Source organism: Mastigoproctus giganteus, chromosome 1 (assembly GCF_048544385.1).
Source record: "Mastigoproctus giganteus isolate SK-2022 chromosome 1, ASM4854438v1, whole genome shotgun sequence".
In the NCBI taxonomy this organism is placed as follows: domain Eukaryota; kingdom Metazoa; phylum Arthropoda; class Arachnida; order Uropygi; family Thelyphonidae; genus Mastigoproctus; species Mastigoproctus giganteus.
In genome coordinates this window covers 49,473,944-49,487,754 of record NC_143575.1, presented here as the reverse complement: position 1 = coordinate 49,487,754, position 13,811 = coordinate 49,473,944, and the positions used below count along the sequence as shown (strand labels likewise).

Here is a 13,811-nt window from a genome sequence, read left to right as displayed (position 1 = left end):
TTTAAAATAAATAAATTAATTAAAAATGCTAAATACATCTCCATAACGTTGGAGCAGTCTATGTCAGATCCAACAATCAATTAAAAAATGGATCCTAAATCGATCTTTCGATTCGGCTTTTACTATCAGAAGATTCAGAATCAAACAGTCTTTTGCCTTATTCTTCCCATTACTCAATGACCAATTTCTTTTGTTTTGTTTTTGCATGTTCCGTTACCTATTAAAAATGATGAAAAGCTATTCAGAACAGCTACTTCAATTTGTTTTCTGACTGAAACAGCTTATTACCTCAGTTTATCTCGTTCCATATAACGTATGTGCAATACCTCTAATGCACTGTGCTAGCAAGTTCGAATAGATGTCAACAGCACCTGGCATGAATGTATTACATAATCGCTGCAGGTATCCACATAAATAATCACACAATACTTAGAATACAGATGAGACTGGGTGCACAAAATGGCAACACAAGCTGTTTGACTTGACGCAGGCATCAGTTTGTAATACTGTGTCCATTTTTTATGTCTGCGCAGAGAAAGAGAAAAGAAACGAAAATAAACATTATGCAAACACGAAAATTGTTTGCACAGTTGGCTTTAGTTTAGTATTAATATGAAGATAATGTTCACTAAACATGAAACGACTTCGTTTTGAATGGATGTGCTCTGATAGATTAATCACTTGGTTTTTATCTTTAGGTGGACACACCTGTCTGCTATGACAGGATAGAATTTTGGCATTAATTTTAACCGGACTAGAAGCTGTAATTTTTAAGATTCCTACTCCACGCGAGTCCTTGTTTCACTCAGCATACACAACAGCAATAAATATTCTGAAACATGCTTCAATTCCCGTTACTCTTCGATTGGAAGCAGCAAGTTATTTCTACTTTCTAAATAATCAGCCAAAGGGGAGGATCTGTACAGGATAGGCCAATTTTGCAATGTCATTCTCTTTAAACCAGGCGCCAAGTTATTGTGTTGCAGTGTTATCAGGCTAGTGCATGAATATCCATTTCCATAGCAATAATGTGTCTTTGCCAAGTATCCAAAATGCTAACTTCGACATGGTTATGAAAGTTCTAATCAACGGCTTTAGTCCAAACCACAGGAGCCTTCGTGGGTAGCACAGTTTTTAGAATCGCCGTCGTCCCAACACCGAGTGGAAAAGAGCTGAGTTCGAGTCCCGTCGATGACGTGAAAAATTTCATGGGCCATTTTCACAACGTGGCTGAGTTAGACGGTTTTTTCTCCCGGAAACTCGACCTCAGAACACACAATTTACACGGAGCAATGTGGCTTTAGTCGCTGATTGTCCTAAAATCCTACACGGGCAGCACACTTTTTCTCCAGGAAACTCTGGTTATTCATCCGGAAATCAAGCAAACAGACCACAAAACACGCAAACTTTACAAACGTAACGCAATCTAGTCAAAGTCACTGATACATATAAAGCCCTCTACAATAACAATTCTTTGACATACTTCTGCGCAGAATAAAAGGATTTTTTTTTTTTTTTTTTTACCCTCCACACCAATTTGCAGTCCAGTTTAGGCGACAAAATTCCTGCTACTCGCCCTCCACAACACATCTTGATAGTTATGTCGCCTTCCTTCTTCCATCAAGTCGCTTCTTCGCTCTTCAATAATGTTGAATGCAGATGACTGGAAAATTCAAACAAGTTGCAGTTGTATACAACAGATGCCTAATATGGCATCTGACAAACCATTTTGTATAATAGACGGTAGTGGTCATAAATATCAATAAACAGTCTGCAAACCATCTAGCTGCTACCAGTGGTGTCATTAAATATATTAATTGGATTTTTTCAGTCGTCATAAAAATCCTTCATAAAAAATTGCATTAGCGTTGTCTATTCACCACATTCTCAAACCACTCATAAGATCCAAACGTTTAATATGGGAATGTGGGCGACATATCTATGGCTATACTATTCTTAATATAGCAGAGCCATCAGCATATTCTGGACGGAGGTACATGATGTTGTCAACACCATTTCTGAGGGTGTTGATGATATCATGAATTATTAATTAATTAGAACCGACTATTATCTGATATGGCCAATACTGAGCAAGGGGAAATATCATGAAGAGAACAGAGACCATCTTTAATAATTTTCGAACTCTAACAGCCCTCTTATCTAATAAATTTCGAAGTTCATTAACAAGAATTTTAAAATTTATAATTATCCAAATCCTTCAAATCCCCCCCCCTCCATCCATACAAAGAGAGAGTACGCACCATTGGGTTCTTAGCCTCCACTAAGTTAAACAGCGACAGTAATCTATGTAGAATTGATTTTTCACCCAGCTATATATCGTTCATACTGTTGATAACGCTTTAGATTAATTGAGACCCCATGTATTCTTATTTGAGGCAATTAAATGTTTCTGTTATGAATCTGTTGTGTGTGTGCGTGCGCGCACGCACGCGTGATTTTCTTCTCACTTTTTTTTGCATTCTCAGCGAGTCCTGGTTATGCATAAAAGCACTTTAGGCAGCCATATTTTGTTCTCGGAATGACCAATCTGAATAAGCTGTTTATTTCAAAGCCAAAATATGTGTTTTGTTCTTAAAACTTACTGTCATTATTTATGTCCAAATATCTCTGAGAGTAAAAGTAAAGACACGTCACTTTAACAACTGTGCCTTAGCTTTCCACATGAAATATTAAATTCAACTTTTCACACGACTGGTCCGTCAGTCAGTTCTCCTGTATTACAGGACAAAAGCTGATGTCTTTTGCGCAGGTTCGGAAATAGTAATAGCTTTCTTAATATACTAGATGAAGTATGAATGATACTCGTATTTTGAGAAATTCTGAATGATAATCTGGGAAAACATGATACCACCGGATTTTTCCAGCTCATTGTGCAACGGCAATCACGTTATTAGAAGAAAGCAAATCCAAATAGATTACGTGTTTAGGGAACAGGTAATACTTGATATTGCAGGAGTCAATAATGTAAGGTCAATGGTACTATGGCTCGGAGACGCTAGAGTTTGTACTTCTCAGATTATACTCCGTTTTTACGCAGAAATAATGACATATTGGAAAACTGGTTGATGAGCCAGCCAGAAGACTTCCAACATTTCTTAAAACGGCAGAGCTTACTGCACTATTACAATGCCATAACGAGGTCCTTGAATGAAATACAAACCGAAATATATATTGGATCTTTCGAAGATCTGGCGCCACTTATGCAGGTTACCCCACCACATTATAAACAACAAAGAGTCACTAACAATTCTACAGCTTGTGTCAATAAAAATAGGAAAACACCACATTATTGTCCTTGTACTCCATACGTTGCTATAGTGATTATTAGTAACTCTACACTTTGTTTGCGAATCATTATGTTTACAGGAAATTCAAGTACTGGATATGTTACAGTGAAGAAGCAGTGGTTCGGAGCTAATGGTGACCTTAATTTGCTGCCGAGGTGGGAGCTAGCGAATCTGTCTCGTGCTGAAGGAGGTCTGGTAGTTTAGGAACCTAGCGTAAGTAATCTTTGTTTAAGGTTATAAAAGGGAGCATCATACCTTCCACACATCGATGTTTAATAAGGCGCCACGCGTGTCACATTACGCGAGTTATCCGAGTCTGATACCGTTGTACAATGTCTGTACTCTGCAGTTCAGAGCACGGCGGAATAAACTGAATAAGTACTCTTCTCACTTTACTTTTAAGGATACTTGCTTGTTGGGGCTGCGGCAAAGATCGAGTTTACGTCCCACCTTTGCTAGCAAATACTGATGACTAACAATCGCATTCACCGATGCAGACATTGGACGAAGTGTGGCAGAAGGGAGAGCATATAGGGAACGTTGATAAGGTCACCCGTGGAGTTTCATATTAAGCATCTGTCAATTGTAACAAAAACTTTGAGAATTGCTCTTTGAACTGCTATTGTTCGCCCAGTGTGTGGTGTATTTGAGATAAGGTTTTAATACTGTGGAGAACATTCGTAATCGCCTGTAAAAATGTGTGGACTGAATGGCATAATTCACTGTTCAATACTCTTCAAATAGATGTCGAAAACCACTGTGATTTTCTTGGCAATCTATATTAAGTCTACTTTACTTTTTTGTACAGTATATGCAAAAACTTTCTGAGTGGTCTTAGAAAGTTTTTAAATTATGTACAGTGGGATAAACTGACGATGTTACTAACAGTAAATTCTAAGTGGGAAGCATTCAAGGAATTAATCGTGGATGCTACTAAAAGTTTCATACCTATTAAGAAATATTGTTCAAGGTTTAGGCCTAAATGGTTATCTAATGAACTAATGAGACTCGTAACAGGGAAGAAAAATGCATGGGATGCATATAAATTATCAAGCGACTCAGAAGCCTATGGCAGATATAAGCTAGTCTGTAATCAGGTCACAAAGGAGGTTGGGCAGGCGAAGGCAGATTACGAGAAATCCTTGGCAAAGGATGCTAAGAAAAACAGCAAGGATTTCTTTACTTATATAAACTCTAAAAGGAAGGGGACGAATCTGATTGGTCCACTTCACATCGATGGTTCGACTGTTGATGATCCTGCTCAGATAGCAAACAAACTGAATGAGTATTTTGCATCTGCATTCACACATGAGGAATTATTAAGGAAGGTTTGAAAATGGCAGAAGGTTATCAAATTGTAGCAGGATACTTAATGATTTTGTAATAACTGAGAGCAGAGTGGAGGAGGAATTGTTGAAGTTAAACATAAGAAAAGCAGCTGGGGTGGATGGGATCTATCCAGTTATATTAAAGGAGGCGGCAAAGCAACTAAGCAAACCCTTAGCCATAATTATGAGAGCATCCATGGACTCAGGGGAGGTTCCCACGGACTGGAGATGTGCAAATGTATCCCCAATTCACAAAGGGGGATCGAAGGGTAACACGAGTAATTACAGACCAGTCAGTTTAACTTCTATTCCGGGTAAAATAATGGAGTGACTGGTTAAAGATGCATTGCAGGATCATCTAGACAAGACTGCAGCAATAATTCAGACACAGCATGGGTTTGTTAAGGGAAAGTCTTGTCTGACAAATTTAATAGGATATTATAATGTGGTTACAAAGGAACTGGATGCAAAAAATAATTTTGATATCATATATTTCCTTATATTATCATATAAGGCTCAGCTGGACAGGTATTTCGAACGAACGGAGGGTTGAAGTGGAAGGGATTTTTTTTTTTTTTTTTTGGCTGATGCTGCATAAGCTTGCTTTCTTGCATCATATGCCTCTTCTAATGCTAATGCTATTTGGATTTCAGGAAAGCTTTTGACACTGTTGCGCATGAAAGACTATTGTACAAATTGGAGCAGAATGGTATTAAGGGTAAGTTGCTACAATGGATACAAGGATGGTTAAGTGGGAGAAGACAGAGGGTGGTAATCAATGGGTGCTGCTCTTCGTGGACTAATGTTATTAGTGGAGTCCCATAGGGTTCGGTGTTATTTTGTATATTTATCAATGATATTGATGAAGGTATATCAGGCTTAATGTCGAAGTTTGTAGATGATACAAAGGTTGGCAGGGTTGTTAATGACAGTAATGGCAGTGTGCTACTGCAATAGGATCTAGATAATTTGAGCAGATGGGCTAAGAAGTGGCAACTGAAGTTTAACCTTGACAAATGCAAAGTATTGCATATGGGTAGAAGTAACCCCAGAGAACCGTATAAATTGTGTGGTACTACACTTAAGGTGGTAAAAAATGAAAAAGACCTGGGAGTAATTGTGCAGGCAGATATGAAGTTTTCTGAGCAATGCAGACAGGCTGCCAGGGCAGGTCATGGGGTTTTGTCAATGATATATAGGAATTTTGCTAGCAGGGAAAAGGAGGTGATTATCCCTCGGTACAAGGCAATGGTCAGCCACGCCTTGAGTACTGCGTACAGGTCTGGAGGCCTCATTTTAGGAAGGATGTAGATTTACTTGAGCGTGTACAGAGAAGGGCAACAAGATTGGTGAGGGAAATGAAGGGATCCTCTTACCAAGAGAGGCTTAAGGTCTGCAAATTGCAGTGGCTGGAGACTAGGCACCTGCGCGGTGATCTGATTGAGGTGTATAAGGCCTTGAATGGGTTGAGCACGCTGAATTCTGATGGGATCCTTCCACTTGTTCAGATTACGAACCTAAGGGGGCATAAATTCAAATTAAGAAAAGACAGATGTAGAATAGATGTGCGGAAATTTGACTTTAGCCAGCGGGTGGTTAATTGCTGGAACAAACTTCCATCTGTCGTTGTGGAAGTTGATAGGTTGAATAAACTTAAGGAGGAAATGGACAAGCATTTGGAGGGAATGGTGTGATTTTTTTTTTTTTTTTTTGGCCGATGCTGCATAAGCTCATACACATGCCTTCTTGCATCACATGCCACTACTGCCACTACCTATAAACAGTTCGGTTAAGTGGAAGGATTGCATACAAGAAAACAGTGATTTCAAACGCACAAATTTTCTCCAACTTTAATATATTTCGGCCGAAGTTGAACTCATTTGGACTCAATTGAAGTACGGGATAAACTAATTCACAGAAAACTTAACGCAGAGGTTAGTGCAATTATATAATTTTTTTTTTTTTTTGATAAGTGAATTACCAAATTGGTAAAATGGCATCGTTTTTATCATATCTCATATTGTGAATACCTTCACAACGAGTTAGCTGATATTGCACTACCTCGAATAAGTAATGCTTCACCAATAGAGAAGACAATTGTTACTTATTTTCGGTGGATACCACCATCCAGACGGCCGTTTCAAGACTATTTGGCCTATCATCGGAGGGTGGTATGTATCCTGATGTTGCAATAGTGACAACCTAGATATGAAGTATAACTCCACAATATGAGATATGATAAAAACGATGCCATTTTATCAATTTGGTAGCTCACTTACGAAAAAACATGATGCAATTGCACTAACCTTTTCGTTAAGTGAAATCTTTAAGTAGGTTGAGGCTATAGCCCTACCAAACTCTTTCAGTTCACAGAAAACAACGTCCGCGTCCAGCAACATCAAATGACATGAGCAAATGGTTCTATGAGATTTTCCATCAATGTCATCTTAAATCAAACATCAAGCTGAAGGCGGCTTTCGCTTCTAGAGAGATTCTCGACAGTTCTTGTCTCCTGAAAGCTCTTAATTATTTGATTTATAATATGCTTTAAGAGTGATGGAGAGCCAATATGCTTAGGATGACTGTCACATTACTTGTGATGATAAAATTTTACTACAAGAATTCTATTTTGGGTTGTTATTTCAGCGCATAAAACATTACAGTAATCCTTTTCTTATCGGAAGTCTGCCAATGGTGAATTTGAAATCCGGATAAGAAGTTTTTCAAGGGACTGGAGGTTTAGAACTTCTTACGCGGGAAAACTTCTTAGAAGGGCAAGTGATCTAAGGGTATCACTTGCACTTCTATTATTTGGTATTCACTTACCAAATAAAAACGAAAAGATACACATACATAAGTTAAAGATAATTTTTAAGTACTATTTTAAAATTTATAAATATTTTACTCTGCCTATGGGAAACATTTTTAAACTGAAGATTTATAATTGCTTAACATTCTGCTATTGGTAAACTCATTACCAAGTTGGAAGAATGAGCTCCTTTCGAGTTGCAGCATGCCTTAAAAGGTCATAATTACAGTAAGACAGAGCAACAATCCACTAAGTAATTCAGAACTCTTCACAACCATCAGAACTTAACGCGGTCTACGTTAAGCTTTACGTTATGGATATCGATGAAAACAATTGCAATATTTCACTTCCATTATATCAAAATGTTTATACTAACAGGTTTTAGCGCTGAAAGCCTCAGACTACGGAAAATTCACTAAACGAACAAGTCAGTGCTTAGCATCATTTTAGTTTGTAGTAAACCATCGAAGTAGATGAAATGGCATCTTTTCTGTTATATCTCATATTGTGAATGCCTTCGCAACGAGTTGCCCTGATATTGAACTACCTCGAATAAGCAACGCTTCGACAATGGATTCTCGACAGATACTACCACCCCTGGATGGTGGTATCCGCCGAGAATAAGTAACGTTAGCCTTCTCTATTGGCGAAGCGTTGCTTACTGGAGGTAGCGCAGCTCGGAGCATCAGGGCAGCTCGTTGTGAAGTCATTCACAATATGAGATGTAACAGAAACGATGCCATTTCACCTACTTCGGTGGTTTACTATGAACTAAAATGATGCTTGGCACTTGGCAACTTGTTCGATTACCAAATGTTTATATCGTTTAATAGTTTTTAATTTTAAAAATAAATAATTTCTATTTAAAAAAAAAAACGTATTAAGTAGGAAAACATTATAATAACATTATAATAATATACACAGCATATTATTATAATGAAATCTTCTCGATTCGAGCATAAAAGCGGTTGCTTTTTACTTTTTGTTATAAATCAAGAACTTTTTATGCGGGAAAACATTTTACCAGGGAAAATAATACATTACAACATATACTGTAGAGATGAAATTGGGACTTAAGAAACAAAACCTAGTACAGGGGAAAACTTCTTATGCGGGAATTTCTTATCCGGGTTCTACTGTAACATCGTTTTATATTTGTATACCAAAATTTTACATACCGCGTGTTTGTTTGTTGTTAATGTATACGCAGCTAAATCCAGTCTTCTTAAACAAAAGAACACACAAATTATTCTTCTACCTCCTGTATGATCTTAGAAACGGGTCTAATGGGTAATACAGAGGGAGGAGATTTTAACGTTTTCTAATTTGTCCTTAAACTTTTGTCACTCGAGTCATATTTAGAGTGAAAGATGCTATATTCGCGGGGCGCCTAAAAAGTGAATACGTGGAAGAAAGTCGAAGTTTTCCTAATCTTGCGTCACACCAAGACACCCACACACAAACTGGGAACCAGTACTGCCTACGCTCTCAATGACCCACTAATCAATACCATATTCGCATACAGTGCTCCGTCTAGGTGTTCCCTAACACATTGCAGTTTTAATCCCCGATGTACTTTGGGCTTATTTTCCCGACACTTTGTAGATTACCTTGTTTCGCCATATCAAATAGAGTTGATGGAACAAGATGTCGACTACCCAAAAGGATAGTAGACTGTGTGCGTGTATATCAAGGTCCATCAGCTTGTTTACATCTTATATATATATATATATTTTTTTTTTTTTTTTAAAGTATTATTATATTGGCAACCTTATCATCATTTTAGGCGCATTAGCACATATGCCCGTTCGTCCGTCCACATGTAATAACAACTCTTAATTGATGGATTTTCCTAAAATTTTATATTTGGCTCTTTTAGAAAATTTTGTCGGCTTTCTTAAATCAAATCAATAGAAATTTGGCAATTATTATTATTATTATTTTTTTTTATTTTTTTATTTTTTTACATACATATCACCTAAGCTGTTCCACATACCCTATATGGCAGCTGAAGCACTGGATACTGTATCACGTTTGGTTTGGTTTTGGTTTTTTTTTAGGAGCATTAGCAACTAAGGCCATATTGCTCAGGGATATGCGGTGGTCATTGCCCTGACCTTTCCACATCCTCCGTATGTATCACGTTTGCTGCAATACGCTGGTTTAGAGGAATGAAGAAGCAATTTGTGGATGCATAGAAAAGAACTCTTCTCGGTTCGAGCATAAAAACGGTTGCTTTTTACTTTTTGTTATAAATCATGAATTATTACTTTTTGCTAGCGAACCTGAAATGTAACGCACTGCGAACATTTGTTAAGTTGTTTTTATTGTATTTTCAGCCTAATCATTTTTATGCTGTACAAATGGAAAATCAAGTGTATTTATTTTTTTTCTCATAGATTTTATCGAAATATTTATTGTTTTCCCCCTAACTCTCTATTTTGAATGGGACCTTACTCTTGCCAACCGTGGTCTTTTTTTCAGGAACATATTTTCTAAATACTGTATATTTTTCAAGACTTTTTTTTTTTTTTTTTAAATGTGTACCCTAAATTTCGGCTCACCCTGTATCATAAAAATAATTTTACTGCCAAAGTCATAGCAAAACGACGGGCCAGTGATGTTTACTAACAATTCTCTAATACCGTTTTAAAATAACATCTGTAAACATTGTAGTCACATCTGTATTCACTTGTAACAGCATCATCACATGAAATTCGAAGGTACGCTAACTTCTTAAAATTACTTAAAAGTACAAAGAGTGAAGTTTGATTCTCATTAAATTGACAAGCGATTTAAAATATTTAACACAACTCCAAACCATCTGTCTCTTCATTCCAATATTCTAAACCTTTGTTATCATTTATATAACTTAGAACTTAAATAATTAAAAGTTTGATGAAACTTTTCCATATCATAAATAAGCATTGTTCATTAAATATTTAATACACTTATTCGAAACGAAGCAGCTCCTATTTAATTACAACTTTCCTATTTAATTACAAATACTCTGGTACCTATCCAAATTGCAAACTAAATCAATCTAACTCAATTCGCTATCTCTTTAATTTATGCAGTGGGCTTACGAGACCAGAGTCCTCCTGATAAACTTATTTCTAAAGTTTTTTTGAGCTCGCATACATCCAGTTCTGCAAGAAATTGCAATTTACCTTCCGCCATCCATTTAGGAGATGGAGAATGGCTAAGTGCATCAATCAAAAAACTTTGATTCGAAAATGATAGATTCTGTATACAATATATCTGCAAAAAAAAAAAAAAAAAAAGAAGCAGCGTTCAGACTGCTCTATCTGAAAATTTACAATAATTGGGATTCAGTTATCTCCAAATCCGCTTCAGTTACAAACTCGCTTTGAACAGAATAATGGGGCCGGAGAAGAAGATTAAGAATCTATTTTCAGACAAACTAGAAAAATGTTCTTTACTTTTAAATAAACGCATATAAAATTTCTTCAAATGATAATTTTTCTTTTAACCGTACATACCATAATGTTTTGCTAAACGCGCCCTCTTCGTGTACCTCACATCCTCTTCAGAATTTTATATAAAAGAATTTCTCGTATTTGGTACCATTTTAATATCAGAATTTTTATTTAAACCTACGTATCATCCAACTGTATGCATATGACGAATCTGAAAAACTACTTTAAAGACCGTTATTAGATTGAACATGTGTATCTTCTACGCGTGTTTGTGTAGCAATGAAATTGGAATATAATGGTAAACCCGCTTTTCTCTATTTACAGGTATACCGGCTGACCGAAGAACCAAGGGTTTCCATCATACAAGATGTTAATGAGTGTCACCAAAAGGAGTGATAACATTTGGCAGGTCAAAAGGACTTGCTGCTAAAGAAGTAGATGAGTTTGGAGGAGTTTCAGAAAGAACAGTAATAAGTTTTTAAGGAATGGTGCGAGTCAAAATCGTACAGAAATCAGCAGCATAACTGAGGTTCAAGGTCTGTTCTAAATGTTTGCAATCGGTGACGAATATAGAGTCTAGTAAATGAAAATGATTTCAAATAAGACAAGAACTGCTGTAAAGAGTTAACTAAGGACAAAGTCATTTAATTTCTGAGAAAACATTGCGAGGGAATAGTATAACATGGATATCTGGGGTAAGGTGCCTTGAAAAAGACTGATGTTAACAACTACGCATAAAAAACCCCAGCGAAAGTTTGTCAGGCAAGGAGTTCACAGGAGAAGCAATGAGGCATTTCATCCAAACTGTGTGCAAGGTGTCATACAAGATGGTGGTGGGCCAGTGATGTTTTAATTATTATGAAGTGGATCTCCTAGTTGAAATACCAACTAAGATGAATCAAGCTGGTTACACAAATATTCTGAATGATTAGATTGTGCTTTTTGCTGAACATTTGAGGGACCCTCATGATTTCGATACTCCTGTATTCTAGAACGACAACTGACCGGTTCTCATAAGGCCTCTGCTGTTTTAAACTGGCAAGAGGAACGCGAGTTCATTTAGATTAGCCAGCCAAGTCAATTGGTTTAAATCCTGTAGTAAACGAATGAGACAGTCTTGAACGGAAAGTGAAAACGCAACAACAGCATCCAAGAAACCTGAATGGATCATGGGCTCTATTTTCAAAATGACCTAAAACTGATATAAATTATTTAAGGGAGTTAGCTGAATCCCTAACAACCAGAATTCCGGAAGTGATTCCTGCTAAAGGAAAGGTTATTATTAATAGAAGAATCACACAGGTGATTGATTGCCCTCGTGGAGCGCACAGCTGGTAGGATCGCCGTCCTCCCCACACCGGGTGGAAAAGATTTCAGTTCGAGCCCCATTGATGAAGTCAGGAATTTTTATGGGCCTTTTTCACAACGTGGCTGAGTAGTTGGTCTCAGGCGAGGTAGCGTGGTTTTTTCTTCTGGGAACTCGGGTTTGCATAGTGTAGCATACTCTCATTAACAACCCTACCAACCTTCTTATCGTCTGCAAACTTGGACATTAAGCCTGATATACCCAGGGCTGTAGTGAGGGTACACGCGGGTATAGTCTGGATTTTTTTTTTTTTTTTTTTAGGTGAACAGCGTATACCTTCTAGTTTTTGGAAGACTTGAAAAAACAAATATCATTAAAAATATTTAATAATATTAAGCAAGAAAATTAAAAAGTTTATTAGAATTTGATTCTTAGGCGATACTTATAGTTTTATAATATATAAGAGTGTGGCGTTTATATACTGTAAGTAAATATGCCGTGTGTGTACACACACACACCCACAGGTATATGCCATATAGCCTCTGGAATTCTATTAATAAGCACAGTATACTCTCTGCATAAGTAACATTCACAGAGTATAGCTTCTGCTAATTTTACCACTACAACACTGCTTCGCAAGTAATTAAGAAAAAAAGGCAAAAAAAGAAAAGTAAAGTAAAAAAAAAAAAAAAAAACATAATACATGCTTCCAACAGTGGCAGAATTTCTAGGATGGAGAAGGGGAATGAGTATATTATATTCGACGGGAGGAGAAAATACTTCGAAGGAGATATGATGAAAAATAAGGTAGAAGAAATTCGGGTAACGCAGCCCCCGTTTTGTAATTTTCTATTCCGTCGTTTCCTTTGAAATGTATAATGTATTGTGTACTACTGTAATAATAATCATTCTAATCAAGAAAGATGTTTCGATGTACTGGACTGGCATTGGCCTTTGTGTGTTTGTCATTAAGCACGTAGAGACATTTTAGGTGTTTTTTTTTTTTTTTTTACTGGTTAGTTACTGAGTAGCGTGTTTTTTGAAAAGGTTTTTATCGAACTGGTAGTTTTGTTAGGGCTGGAGTTTAAAGTTATATTTGTACGAAGGAAAAGTACAGAAACAGACAAATTCGAGGTTAGTAAGGAAATTTGAAGTCTTGCTCTATGTTAGACAATACAAAGTGCGGCTCTATGTTAGACAATACAAAGTGCGGAAATATAAAAAAAAAAAAAAAAATTAACGTGTTCAAGAAGCCATTATTCGAAGTCCAAGAAATCTGTGAAATGACTGTTCCAACAGCTAGGTTTAAAACAACAAACGTCCACTTTAAACATTGTTCAACAAGACAAAACGATTCTCTTACAAAATACAGATGCAAAAACCCCCGATCGACGTTCACAAATAAAGACGATATGCCTTTTGCAATTCACTTCCGTCAATATTTGGAAAACAATGCAAGTTATTCACCACATATGATTCGCCGACGACGAGCACTTCCACCTTAGCAGTTTATGCTTATTTGCATAAACTGCTAACCACATTCAATTGAAAAATAACGGCAGTTCGCTAAAAGTACCAAGCAGTTGCCTTTTGACTGGCGTCTAGGATAAGAATATACGG

General features: G+C 36.8%; 1 protein-coding gene across 2 annotated transcripts in view; it reads right to left on the bottom strand.

The window, feature by feature from the left end:
* The window catches only part of LOC150090780 (putative polypeptide N-acetylgalactosaminyltransferase 10), a 238,742-nt gene that overhangs the window by 82,012 nt on the left and 142,919 nt on the right, over positions 1-13,811 (bottom strand). The gene's annotated exons all lie outside the window — the stretch shown is intronic.